The sequence below is a fragment of the Canis lupus genome, chromosome 1 (assembly GCF_003254725.2).
Source record: "Canis lupus dingo isolate Sandy chromosome 1, ASM325472v2, whole genome shotgun sequence".
Classification (NCBI taxonomy): Eukaryota; Metazoa; Chordata; class Mammalia; order Carnivora; family Canidae; genus Canis; species Canis lupus.
In genome coordinates this window covers 21,028,741-21,040,060 of record NC_064243.1, presented here as the reverse complement: position 1 = coordinate 21,040,060, position 11,320 = coordinate 21,028,741, and the positions used below count along the sequence as shown (strand labels likewise).

Below are 11,320 nucleotides of genomic sequence, written 5' to 3'. Positions count from 1 at the left end.
CAGTGACTAGTACAGAGGAGGCACTCAGTGAATATCGAATGCATGGTGTGGCAGGGGCCAGTGTGAAGTTGGGCAGGAGTGTGTATGTTGTAGACAATTAGAAGGAACTCTCCATCCAGGTAGATTAAGGGAAGGATGGACACCAGAAAGGCACCATGATAGGTTTTTCAGAATGTAGGTAATAGAAGAAGTCCATTTCCTTCGGGCTAGTCTATAAGGTTTTCAAAATTTATTTTTTAATTTTTTAATTTTTTTATTTTTTTATTTATGATAGGCACACAGTGAGAGAGAGAGGCAAAGACACAGGCAGAGGGAGAAGCAGGCTCCATGCACCGGGAGCCCGACGTGGGTTTGATCCTGGGTCTCCAGGATCGCGCCCTGGGCCAAAGGCAGGCGCCAAACCGCTGCGCCACCCAGGGATCCCCAGGTTTTCAAATAATGATTAGATGTTTTTGCATCTTCTTATTTTTGGAGATGAGATTAAGGATGTCATACCCAAATCAAATGTATACAATCACTAAATCTATAGGTGTTCTCTTTTTCCCAAGTTTCTAGAACACATCAAAGTATACCTCAGCATTGATTTAGAAGAGTCCTGTTCTCAGGTTTATAACCTTGCAGATATAATCTAGTTGCAGATATAATCTAAAGAAAAGACAATAAAAATGAAGTATACAAATGTGAATAAAGAGTAATGTAAAGATACCTTCCTTTAGGTAAGAAGTTTTAATTTAGTTTTAGATTTCTTGAAATTTGAAAATTCCCTAACCAAGGATTTTTAACAGGGAGTTTGGGGTTATCAAAAACAGTAATTTGGAGCAAGAGCCTCAAAAGTTATTTATATGCAAATATTTAGTACTCTAGGTCAAGGATTATGAATTCTCTACGTGTTGCATACTGGTAAGGTTGTTAAACTGATAAAGTATATTACTTTAGATAATATATTTAAATTTTTTTCTAAGAATCCTTGTATTATTTCAGCTGAAATTATTAAACAGAAAGGTTTTTTTTTTTTTTTTAAAGGTTAAGAGTAAAACAATTTTGGCCAGTTTAAAAATAGAAAAGTGGAAGTGGTAGTTTCTGAAATGAGGATGCAGAGGTATTATTACAGCCTTGTCACTCATCCTGTGGCTTTAAATTACCTTTTCAACATCTTTGTGCCTTTGCATTCTGACAGGTTACCTTTTATTTTCCATCTCCTTTTAATCCTTATTATTTTCCTTTGGTATTCCACAGATTAACTATAGTGTTTGGAGATGTGAATTTCCTTTTTTCCTAAGTATATATACTGGCTTCCACTTTCTTTCAATTCATGTTAGTTCTGTAAGATATTTAACTACTGGTTCCTCAGATACTGCTTTTCTGTTCTTCTAGGACTCTGCACAAATGATGGACTTTCTTATTCCATCCTTCATATCCCTTGATCACATCGTTCTCGGCATCTTGTTTATCTGCTGCATTTTGGTTAATTTCATCAGCTCTGTTCTTGTTCATTAATTTGTTTTTCAGCACTATCCAATCTACTGTTTATTTTTTATTTTTAAAAATATTTTATGTATTTATTCATGACAAACGCACAGAGAGAGAGAGGCAGAGACACAGGCAGAGGGAGAAGCAGGCTCCATGCAGGGAGCCCAATGTGGGACTCGATGCCGGGATTCCAGGATCAGGCCCTGGGCTGAAGGCGGCGCTAAACTGCTGGGCCACCAGGGCTGCCCCTGATCTACTGTTTAAAACACTAATGATGCTTTTAATAATTATATTTTCATTTCATTTTTTTCTGATCTTCCCATTTATTCATTATAGCCTCTTCTAAGTCTGTTTCTAATTTTTAAAAACTCATTCTGTTTTTGATCATTTTAATATTTTCAGTCTTTGTAAGTCTGTTTTTGGATATTGTTGTGTGCCATTTTAGCCTGTTTCCTTGAGTGTGTTGCTGAGCTTAGTTTGTGGGAAGACAAAGGACCTAATCTGTGCATGCTTCCCTTCAGATATGATTTGCATCTGCTTCCAGTGAGTCAGTATAAACTCATTTGGTACCACTGGAGCCCCTTGAAGGGTCCTTCCTGTAGCCAGTTGTCTTAGTTTGTCTTATTTTCAGCTTCCCGACCTTGCTCCTGTCCCAAAGTTTTGTTTCCAGAGGTCAATTGCTGGCTGCTGTCAGCATTTGCAGTCAGGGTGAACCCCGCCTTTCAAGTTTGCTTTTTGCCTGATACCTTCTGATGCTTTCCTGCTTGTTTCAGCTCAATTTTTGCCCCTTTGATTGTAGGGGATTGGTGCCTGGAGATTTCCTTTGTTCAACCAACAATGAATTAAAAAGTCTTTTTTCTCTAGAATCTAGTGTTTTGTATTGGAGGAATTCTTTTTTTAGAATTTTATTTATTTAAATGAGAAAGGGAGAGCACAAAGCAGGGGAGCAGCAGAGGGAGAGGGAAAAGCAGACTCCTTGCTGAGCAGGGAGCCTGATATGGGACTCGATTCCAGGACCCTGGGATCATGACCTGAGCTGAAGGCAGATGTTCAACCCACTGAGTCACCCAGGTGCCCCACTATTAGAGGAACTTTTTTTTTCTTGGTTATTTTAAACAATTTTTATATGTACTTTTTAATTGGAGTTCAATTTGCCAACATATAGTATAAACAATCCAATCATGAAATGGGCAAAAGACATGAACAGAAATGTCACCAAAGAAGACACACACATGGCCAACAAGCACATGAGAAAATGCCCCGTATCACTGGCCATCAGGGACATACAAATCAAAAGCACCATGAGATCCCACCTCACCCCAGTGAGAATGGGGAAAATTAACAAGACAGGAAGCCACAAATGTTGGAGAGGATGTGGAGCAAGGGGAACCCTTCTGCACTGTTGGTGGGAATGTGAACTGGTGCAGCCACTCTGGAAAACTGTGTGGAGGTTCCTCAAAGAGTTAAAAATAGACCTGCCCTACGACCCAGCAATTGCCCTGCTGGGGATTTACCCCAAAGATACAGATGCAGGGAAACGCCAGGACACCTGCACCCGGATGTTTATAGCAGCAATGTCCACAATAGCCACACTGTGGGAGGAGCCTCGGTGTCCATCAACAGATGATGGATAAAGAAGATGCAGTCTATATATACAATTGGAGGAACTCTTAAGAGTATTTGTCCTACCATAGTGCAAAAGTGCAAATCTGGTGGGATTCATTTTTTCCATATTTTCTACTTTTTTCTCTTTTTCTATGCTATACTTCTTTTTCATCCTTTTTTGGATTACTTGAATTTTCAAGATATATTTTCCCTTGACTGATTTAAATGTAAACATTTTAAGTACTTCTGATTACCCTTTTAATATGCGTGGGTGCTTGTTTGGCTGAGGTCATGATATCCGGGTCCTAGGATCAAGCCGGCAGTTGGCTCCCTGCTCAGTAGAGAGTCTGCTTCTCCCCCTGCCCCTCCCTCTGCCCCTTTCCCTGCGCATGTGCTCTCTCTCTCAAAATCTTCAAAAAAAAATTTAACATGCCTAACATCCAAAAATAGCAAACATATGTGCTTTCTTTCTAAACAACATAAAGATGTTAAAATATGTTAATTTTAATCAATTCCTCTACTTCATTAGCCTCCAAATTGGATATTATTGGTATTTTATAGAGTTAATGTTTAGGTTTGCACACAGGATTATCTTTTTCTTTTTTTAACTTGCATCTCAGGCATTCATTCCTTCAAAGTAGAATTCACTTTCTAAAATTGTGTCTTTAAAACTGGATTTTGAACTGACTTCTTTGGGCTGTTTTGAGAGGTTCACTTTTATCTTTGGAGATCTGCAGTTCTTATTATATGTCTAGCTACAGATTTCTTATGTTTGGGATTTAGTTGCTTTCTGAATCTGCAGATTTATGTCTTCATCAAATCTGGATTAATTTCAATATTTAAAAACATTTTATCGTGAAATTTACATACAGAAAAGTGCATACATAAGTTAATGGGTAATTATAAGCAACAACTGTTTAACTTGGTCGAGAAATAAAACATATCAAGTGATCAGGAAGTCCAGAGGGTTTTTTTGTTTGTTTTTGGTTATGTAACTGAACTCAAGGGGTTCCCTGTTGGGGGTACACCACATTGAACACAGCGCAAGGGAATGTTGAAAGCAAAGAACTCTTTATTGCTTGTCACAAGTAAGAGGACAGGGAATTAGCTCACAAGGAACTGTCTCACCATGCTACTAGTGCAGGAAGCTTTTATTCAGTGTAAGGGTGGGAGGAGGGAGCTTCCGAAGGCACTTTTGTTTGAATTGCGCGAGCCTAGCATGTCAAGAGGCTAATGCATACATCATGTGTTCAAAAAAAGGCAGAAAACTCCACCCATAGAAGGAGATCTTATTATCATAATGAGATAAAGGTACTTCAGGACAACTCCAGAGGGCTTCTGCCCTGCTCCAGCTCCAGTCCAGCCCAACTAGCTTAGATAGGGGGCTCCCAGGGGACGGATAACCTAGCAAGACACCTAGCAAGCTATCAGGCCAAACACCTGGTTGAGCTTCTACTTGGCTGGAACTATGGGTTCTGCAAAACAAAACCCGGTTCCTTCCCTACTTTTGTGCCTTCCCCCTCCTCCCTTCTGCTGCCAACATTCAGGCCTCTTCTTTGGGTAACTCTGTTGTATCCTAGCTAACAGTTGTTTTCTTGTTAAAATTAGATACAATTGGCATAACATTATTTCAGGTGTACAATATAATTATTTGGTACTTGTATATATATTGCAAAATGATCACCATAGTAAGTCTAGCATCTGTCACCACTCATAGTTAAAAATTTTTTTTCCTTGTGATGAGAACTTTTAAGATCTTAGGAAACCCAGAGTTTTTCTTAGGATTTCAGTATGTTGGGAAGGTTTAGGAAATTATTGACCTTGTGGTTAAAATCAGTCTCTGGGTCCCCAGGGCCCCTCCCCTCCCTGAATGCCAGGATGGTTCTAAGTCTCAACATTCTAATCATGTGGTGATCTTTCTGGTCTGGACCACTGCATCCTAAGCCTGCTTCCTGTTGGCATAGGTATCTGGGGCTCCTCATGAGTCACATCATTTAGCATACTCTATGTTGAGTAAAAAAGACACTTAGATTACTTGGGAAATTCTAAGGGTTTTAGGAGCTCCATGCCAGGAACCCCGGACAAAGGCCACATAAATTCTACTGCAGAATATTTTGAAATAAGTTTTGAGATGTTTTATGGCCCCAAATGTGCCCTACCTTAGTAGATGTTCTGTGTACACTTGAATGTGTGTTTTGCTGTTGGATGGAATATTGTATAAATATCAATGAGCTTTATTTTGTTAGTGTTCAAGTCTTCCGTATCCTGATTTTTTATTGTCTATTAATTATTGAGAGAAGAGTATTCAAATCTCCAACTATAATTATAAATATCTTTTTCTCCTTGCAGTTTATCAATTTTTGTTTCATGTTTTTTTTTATTTTAATATATTTTTAAAATTCTATTTAAATTCAGTTTGCCAACATACAGTATGATACCCAGTGCTCATCTCATTGCATCATGTTATTTGAAGATATATTTAGGGCTATCATGTTTTGATGAATTGGCCCCTTTATCATTCTGAAATGACCTTCTTTAACCCTGATAAATTCTTTGCTCTGGAAGCCAGTTTCCTGATAAAAGCCACTATAGTTTTTGTTTTTGTTTTTAAAGTAATGTTAGACTAGTGCCATTTCCCATCCTTTTAACCTATTTGTTTATGTAAAAAATGATGTTTTGTGGGGGCTATACAACTGAATGCTTTTTAATTCAGTCTGATATCTTTACCTTTTTTTAAGATTTTATTTACTCATGAGAGACACACACACACACACAGAGAAAGAGAGAGAGGCAGAGACACAGGCAAAGGGAGAAGCAGGCTCCATGCAGGGAGCCCGATGTAGGACTCGATCCTAGGACTCCAGGATCACACCCTAGGCCGAAGACAGATGCTCAACTGCTGAGCCATCCAGGCGTCCCGGTATCTTTGCCTTTTAAGTGAGGTTTTTGATTTATATGGTGACTGATACAGTTTTGTTTAAATATACCAGTCCACTATTTCTGTTTTTTTCCCTGTGTTCCTTGCCCCTTCCCTCCCCATTTTTCTCTTCAGGCTTTTACTGGGATTATTATTATTTTTTTAATAATTATTTTATCTCCTTTATTGGCTTGTTACCTGTAACTCTTTGCTTTGCTGTCTTGGTGGTTGCTTTAGGGTTGATACTAAACATCTCTAACTACTACTTTATGTTTAGGGCCCTTACACTAATATACTTCCATTTCTCCCCAATCAGCCTTTGTGCTTTTTTTACCATACATTTTACTGCTCCATACATTGTAACCCCAGAGTAGATTTTTAATTATTTTTATTTTTGCTTTATACAAATTTTAAAGATTTTGTCTTAATGTGCATGTGGGTGGGGAGAGGGACAGTGGGGGATGGAGAAGGAAAGGGAGAGAAACTCAAGCAGACTCCACACAGCATGGCACCCAACACTTGGCTCAATCTCACAATCCTGAGCTCATGACCCGAGCTGAAATCAAGAGTTGAACACTTAGCCAACTTAACCACCCAGATGCCCCTATAAAATCAAATTTTAAAGAGATTTAAAAATAGGGAGAAAAATGCTGTTAAATATACCCACATATCTAGTCTCATTTCTTTGTGTAGATCCATATTTCCATCTGGTATCTTTTTTTTTTTTTTCTGCCTGTTAGACTTTCTTTAACATATTTTTGTAGTATAAATCTGCTGGACATGAATTCTTTCAGCATTCTTTTGGCTTATGTCTTATGTCTTAGGTCTTTATATTTTGAAGATAGTTTTGCTGGGCATAGAATTCTAAATTGTGTGGGTTCTTTTGTGTTTTTTTCCCCATATTTTTTTGTTTTTCTTTTCGTTTTGTTTTGTTTTGATGGGGGAGGTTAGGGGTCTGCTTGCCTTTAAGGTTTTCTCTTTATAACTGGTTTTAAGAAATTTGATGATATTCTTTGTTTTTTTTTTTTTTTTCAATTTTTATTTATTTATGATAGTCACACACAGAGAGAGAGAGAGAGAGAGAGGCAGAGACACAGGCAGAGGGAGAAGCAGGCTCCATGCACCGGAAGCCCGACGTGGGATTCGATCCCGGGTCTCCCGGATAGCGCCCTGGGCCAAAGGCAGGCGCCAAACCGCTGCGCCACCCAGGGATCCCATATTCTTTGGTATAGTTTTATTCATATTTATTGTGCTAAGTATTTGTCAAGCTTCTGGAATCTCTTATAGTTTTCATCAAATTTGGAAAAATTTCAGCCATTGCTTATTCAAATATTTTTATACCCCCTACTGTCTTCTTTGGGGACTTGAATAAGATATTTCTAGGGTGCTTCAAGTTGTCTCCTAGCTCACTGATGCTCAGTTATTTTTTTGTCTTTTCTATCTCTCTGTTATCTTTTAGATAGGTTTCATTGCTCTGTCTTCAAGGTCACTATTTCTTCCATAATAATTTGTCTGCTGTTACTTCTATTCATTATGGTTTTCGTGTCAGACATTTTATTTCATTGGATATCTGATTTGGGTTGTTTATGTATCTTCCATGTCTCTACTGTGGAATACTTATAATATTAACTAAAAATGTTTTAAGGTTTTTCTACTAACTGATATCTGTGTCACTTCTGCAACTATTTCTGTTCATTTGCTTTTCTCCTCATTGTGGGTCATATTTTTCTGCTGTGTGCTGCTTGGTTATTTTTTTTTAATGAAGTCTTTAAGATTTTATCTATTTATTAGAGAAAGCAGAAGCAGAAGGGAAGGGCAGAGAGAGAGGGAGAAGCAGACTCCCTGCTAAGCAGGAAGCCTGACCCGGGGCTCAATGCCAGGACCCTGAGATCATGACCTGAGCTATCCAGGCACCCCATAAAATGTTTTGCAGTAGTTGTGAATTTTGCCATGTTGCATAATGGGTGTTTTGTTTTTCTGTGAATATTCACGAGTTTGGTTCTTAGTCACTTTAATGGCTTATTTTATTATGCAAAACCAGAGCAGCATTTAGTCTAGGGACAATTTACCCCACTCTGAAGCAAAATCCTTTTGAGGATTGTATTATATGTCCTGTGATTTGTAAGGTTTTCTGCTTGGACTGGTCATAACATAAAATATCTCTGGTCCTGTGTGGATTCAGGAGATAGCTCCCTCTGCTTTTTTCAGGTGGTCCCTTCCCCTATGTTGGGTAATTCCTTCACATGCATGTACTAATCAGTACTCAGCTGAAGATTCAAAAGGTATTCTCTCTCTAGTACTCTGCTCTCTGAACTCTAGTCATCTTGGTGCCTCTAGACTCCTGGCTTTCTCTCCTTAGTTCACAGAAGACTGCTAGGTTTTCTCTGGCTTCTCTCTTCCAAAACTCCATCTTGGAAACTCCTTCAGAGAAGTAAGCTAGGGAAATTGTCAGGCCTCATTTGCAGACTTTTCATTTTTGCTGTTTATATATATATATATATAAATATAACATTTATATTATTTAATAAACATTTATATATAAAGTATTTATATTAAATATATGTATATATATATTTTAAGATTTTATTTATTCATGAGATACACAGAGACCTAGGCAAAGAGAGAAGCAGGTTCCATGCAGGGAGCCTGATGTCAGACTTGATCCTGGGACTCCAGTATCACACTCTGGGCTGAGAGTGGAGCTTCACTGCTGAGCCATCCAGGTGTCCCTATGTGTGTGTGTGTGTGTGTGTGTGTGTGTGTGTGTGTATTTAGAGATCACTGGGACAAGAATTTCTTGTTCTCTAAATGTTTCTATAGTATCCTTTGTTTCTTGGATACAGTATTTTATTATCTAAAATTGTTACTAATAGAAATGCCCAAGATTTCATCATACTAAAAAATCTCTCTTGAAGTTTATTTTGTTTGTTTCATTAAAAGTACAGGACTAGGGACGCCTGGGTGGCTCAGCAGTTGAGCAGTTGAGTGTCTGCCTTCGACTCAGGGCATGGCAGTTAGATGGAAAACACCACAATTTTTGAAAGGTGAAAAATGCAAGATCTTTAAAAAAATTTACATGATGAAGGTGACATGGAGGCCTGCCGTTTTGACTATTTTCTGCTGACAAGGCTGTGCAAACACGAGTCATTTTTGTAATGATATTGCTCAGTCTGTTCTCCAGTTTTCTGGAGAGAGAATTGTTATGGAGTTGGTGACTGGACTGTTTGTTCCAGTGCCCAGTCACTAATTCATAGATGTCAAGAAGTATTTGTGGGAGTCAAAGTATGGATTTCCTGGTGTTTGAATTACAGCTGTAATATGTGTTCTTGCATGTAGTAGTGCCAATGTAGACTTAGAGGTAGTAGTCCTTCTGGCAGGATGCCTCCATGGTGTTCTGGGAGACACCCCTTGGCCGAGAACCTGCCCATCTAACTTTTCCAACAGTGTTCTAAGTTCCAAGTTAGCTGTATTAAATCCATCCCTTTTTACTTAAAATACATAGATTGTTTCTTTTCTGTCCTGCTCCTAGAGTGATACAAAGTTTTATTTCACTTTCTTAAAAACTACTTGAGCCTTTTCTTACACTCTGTATTAAACCAGTTTATTAGTCCTGTCTTTATTTTACTTATTTTAAACATAGTCCTATTGATTCTGGATTAGGTAATACAAATGTTTGAATTCTTGGGTGGAGGACTCAGATTCTTATTTATTCTTTGTTCTGACGACTTTTTCATGCTGGTCTTTTTTCTCAGGTATTCTATAATTTTGGATTGTGGATGCATACTTGTTCGGCTTTATTTGTGGGACTCCTATAGAGTCTGGGTACAGGTGTGTCCCTCCCAAAAATATTCACGCTTGCTTCTGCCAGCCTTTGGGAAACCATAACCTTGGACCACCTTAATTTCTCATCTGTAGAATAAAACCCTAGATTTGGGCAGACTGTGGGGATGGTTTTGCAAAGGATACTTTTACCTTCTCCCCTCAGCCAACCCATTTGTCTTTTGTTTTATGGTCAGATTATTTTTTTCTAATTCACCATTTTACTGAAAGGATCATCCTGCGAGATTCCTGGGCCATCTTATCCCAGTTACCTTACTTGGATGAGTCCAAGGTTTTGTCCTTTGTCTATAAACTTTGATTGATTTATTTTGTTTTCTTATTTGTCACATTTCTCCCTTTGGCATACTCTTTCCACTTGTAAATGATTGAGTTGTGTGGAATTCACTCTCTTATCTCATAGTATCATAGTATTACCTGTTCTTTCTTTTCTTTTTTTTTTTTTTTTGGAACAAAGAGCTATTAACAATATTGTCTTTCAAAGAGTTCTGCTTTTGATATGTACAGGTAAGGCTTTCATAATTTGGTGATATTTGAATATCTTTTCTTTCCTGAATTATATTTATTATATATTAGATATATTAAAATTTAAAGTATTGAAAAAATATTTCTAAAACATGCTAAAGTACTTTGAGAAAACTGTTAACTTCTTTCAAATGTTGTTTTGGTCTGGAAGATAGAACTTCTGTAGAGAGTTTAGGCAAGAATTTTTAACGTAGTAAATTAGATGCTTACCAAATTTATTGCATTGCTGACACAGTGGGGTTCTGGGCTTGGCCTCCAGAAACACATCTGAGGACTAGATAGAACCAATCCACCAGGTAAGCTTTCTGATTTGAAGCCATTGGTGATACTATGAATTCAAGGAGCTGAAATTAACATGCTGTCACCACTGCCGGTGCTTGACATCTGGAAAGCTATAGAACAGTTATCTACAGTTGTGTCCTAGTGATCAGGAACAAGAAACCAAGAAGATGCTGCTGCCTCAGTCATTGATGCACCCACCTCTTGACACAGAAGAATCTGGCAGGTGGACACTGGAACACAGAAGAAAAGCCTCACTTTTCCTTGTTCTTGCTGGCCAGCAGAAACAACAAAAAAATAGGAAAAATGGCCTCTGCCTCATTCAGCTCTCATAAGACTTCATTCAATGGGTGTAACCTAATTTGCAACCAAAGACTAGGTGTAATCAACTCCTGGGATGCTGTTTTTTTAGCTTTCCATCCTTTTTAGTTAGAAGCAAGGTGGAATGAAGGTGAGCAAGCCAGTTCACAGAATTGTCCATTACAGATGTGTGTGTATGTCTATGTGTTCATGTGAATATGTATGTATATAATATATATAATATGCATATACATAGTTACATAATTACATATAATTATATAAGTACAGATATAGGTATATTTACATATAATTATATAAGTACTATATACATATGTAATGTATATATGAATTTATAAATGAATTATATAATTACTACTGGATATATAA

The 11,320-nt window shown here is 37.8% G+C and overlaps 1 long non-coding RNA gene across 1 annotated transcript in view; it reads right to left on the bottom strand.

Moving 5' to 3' along the window:
- The window catches only part of LOC125755445 (uncharacterized), a 51,051-nt gene extending 39,974 nt beyond the window's left edge, over window positions 1–11,077 (bottom strand). The window contains exons 1-2 of the long non-coding RNA XR_007412045.1: window positions 10,565–11,077; window positions 573–645 (exon numbers count right to left, since the gene is read on the bottom strand). This is a non-coding gene — a long non-coding RNA (uncharacterized LOC125755445). The remainder of the gene's footprint in view (window positions 1–572; window positions 646–10,564) is intronic.
- Between the last annotated feature and the right edge of the window lie 243 nt (window positions 11,078–11,320).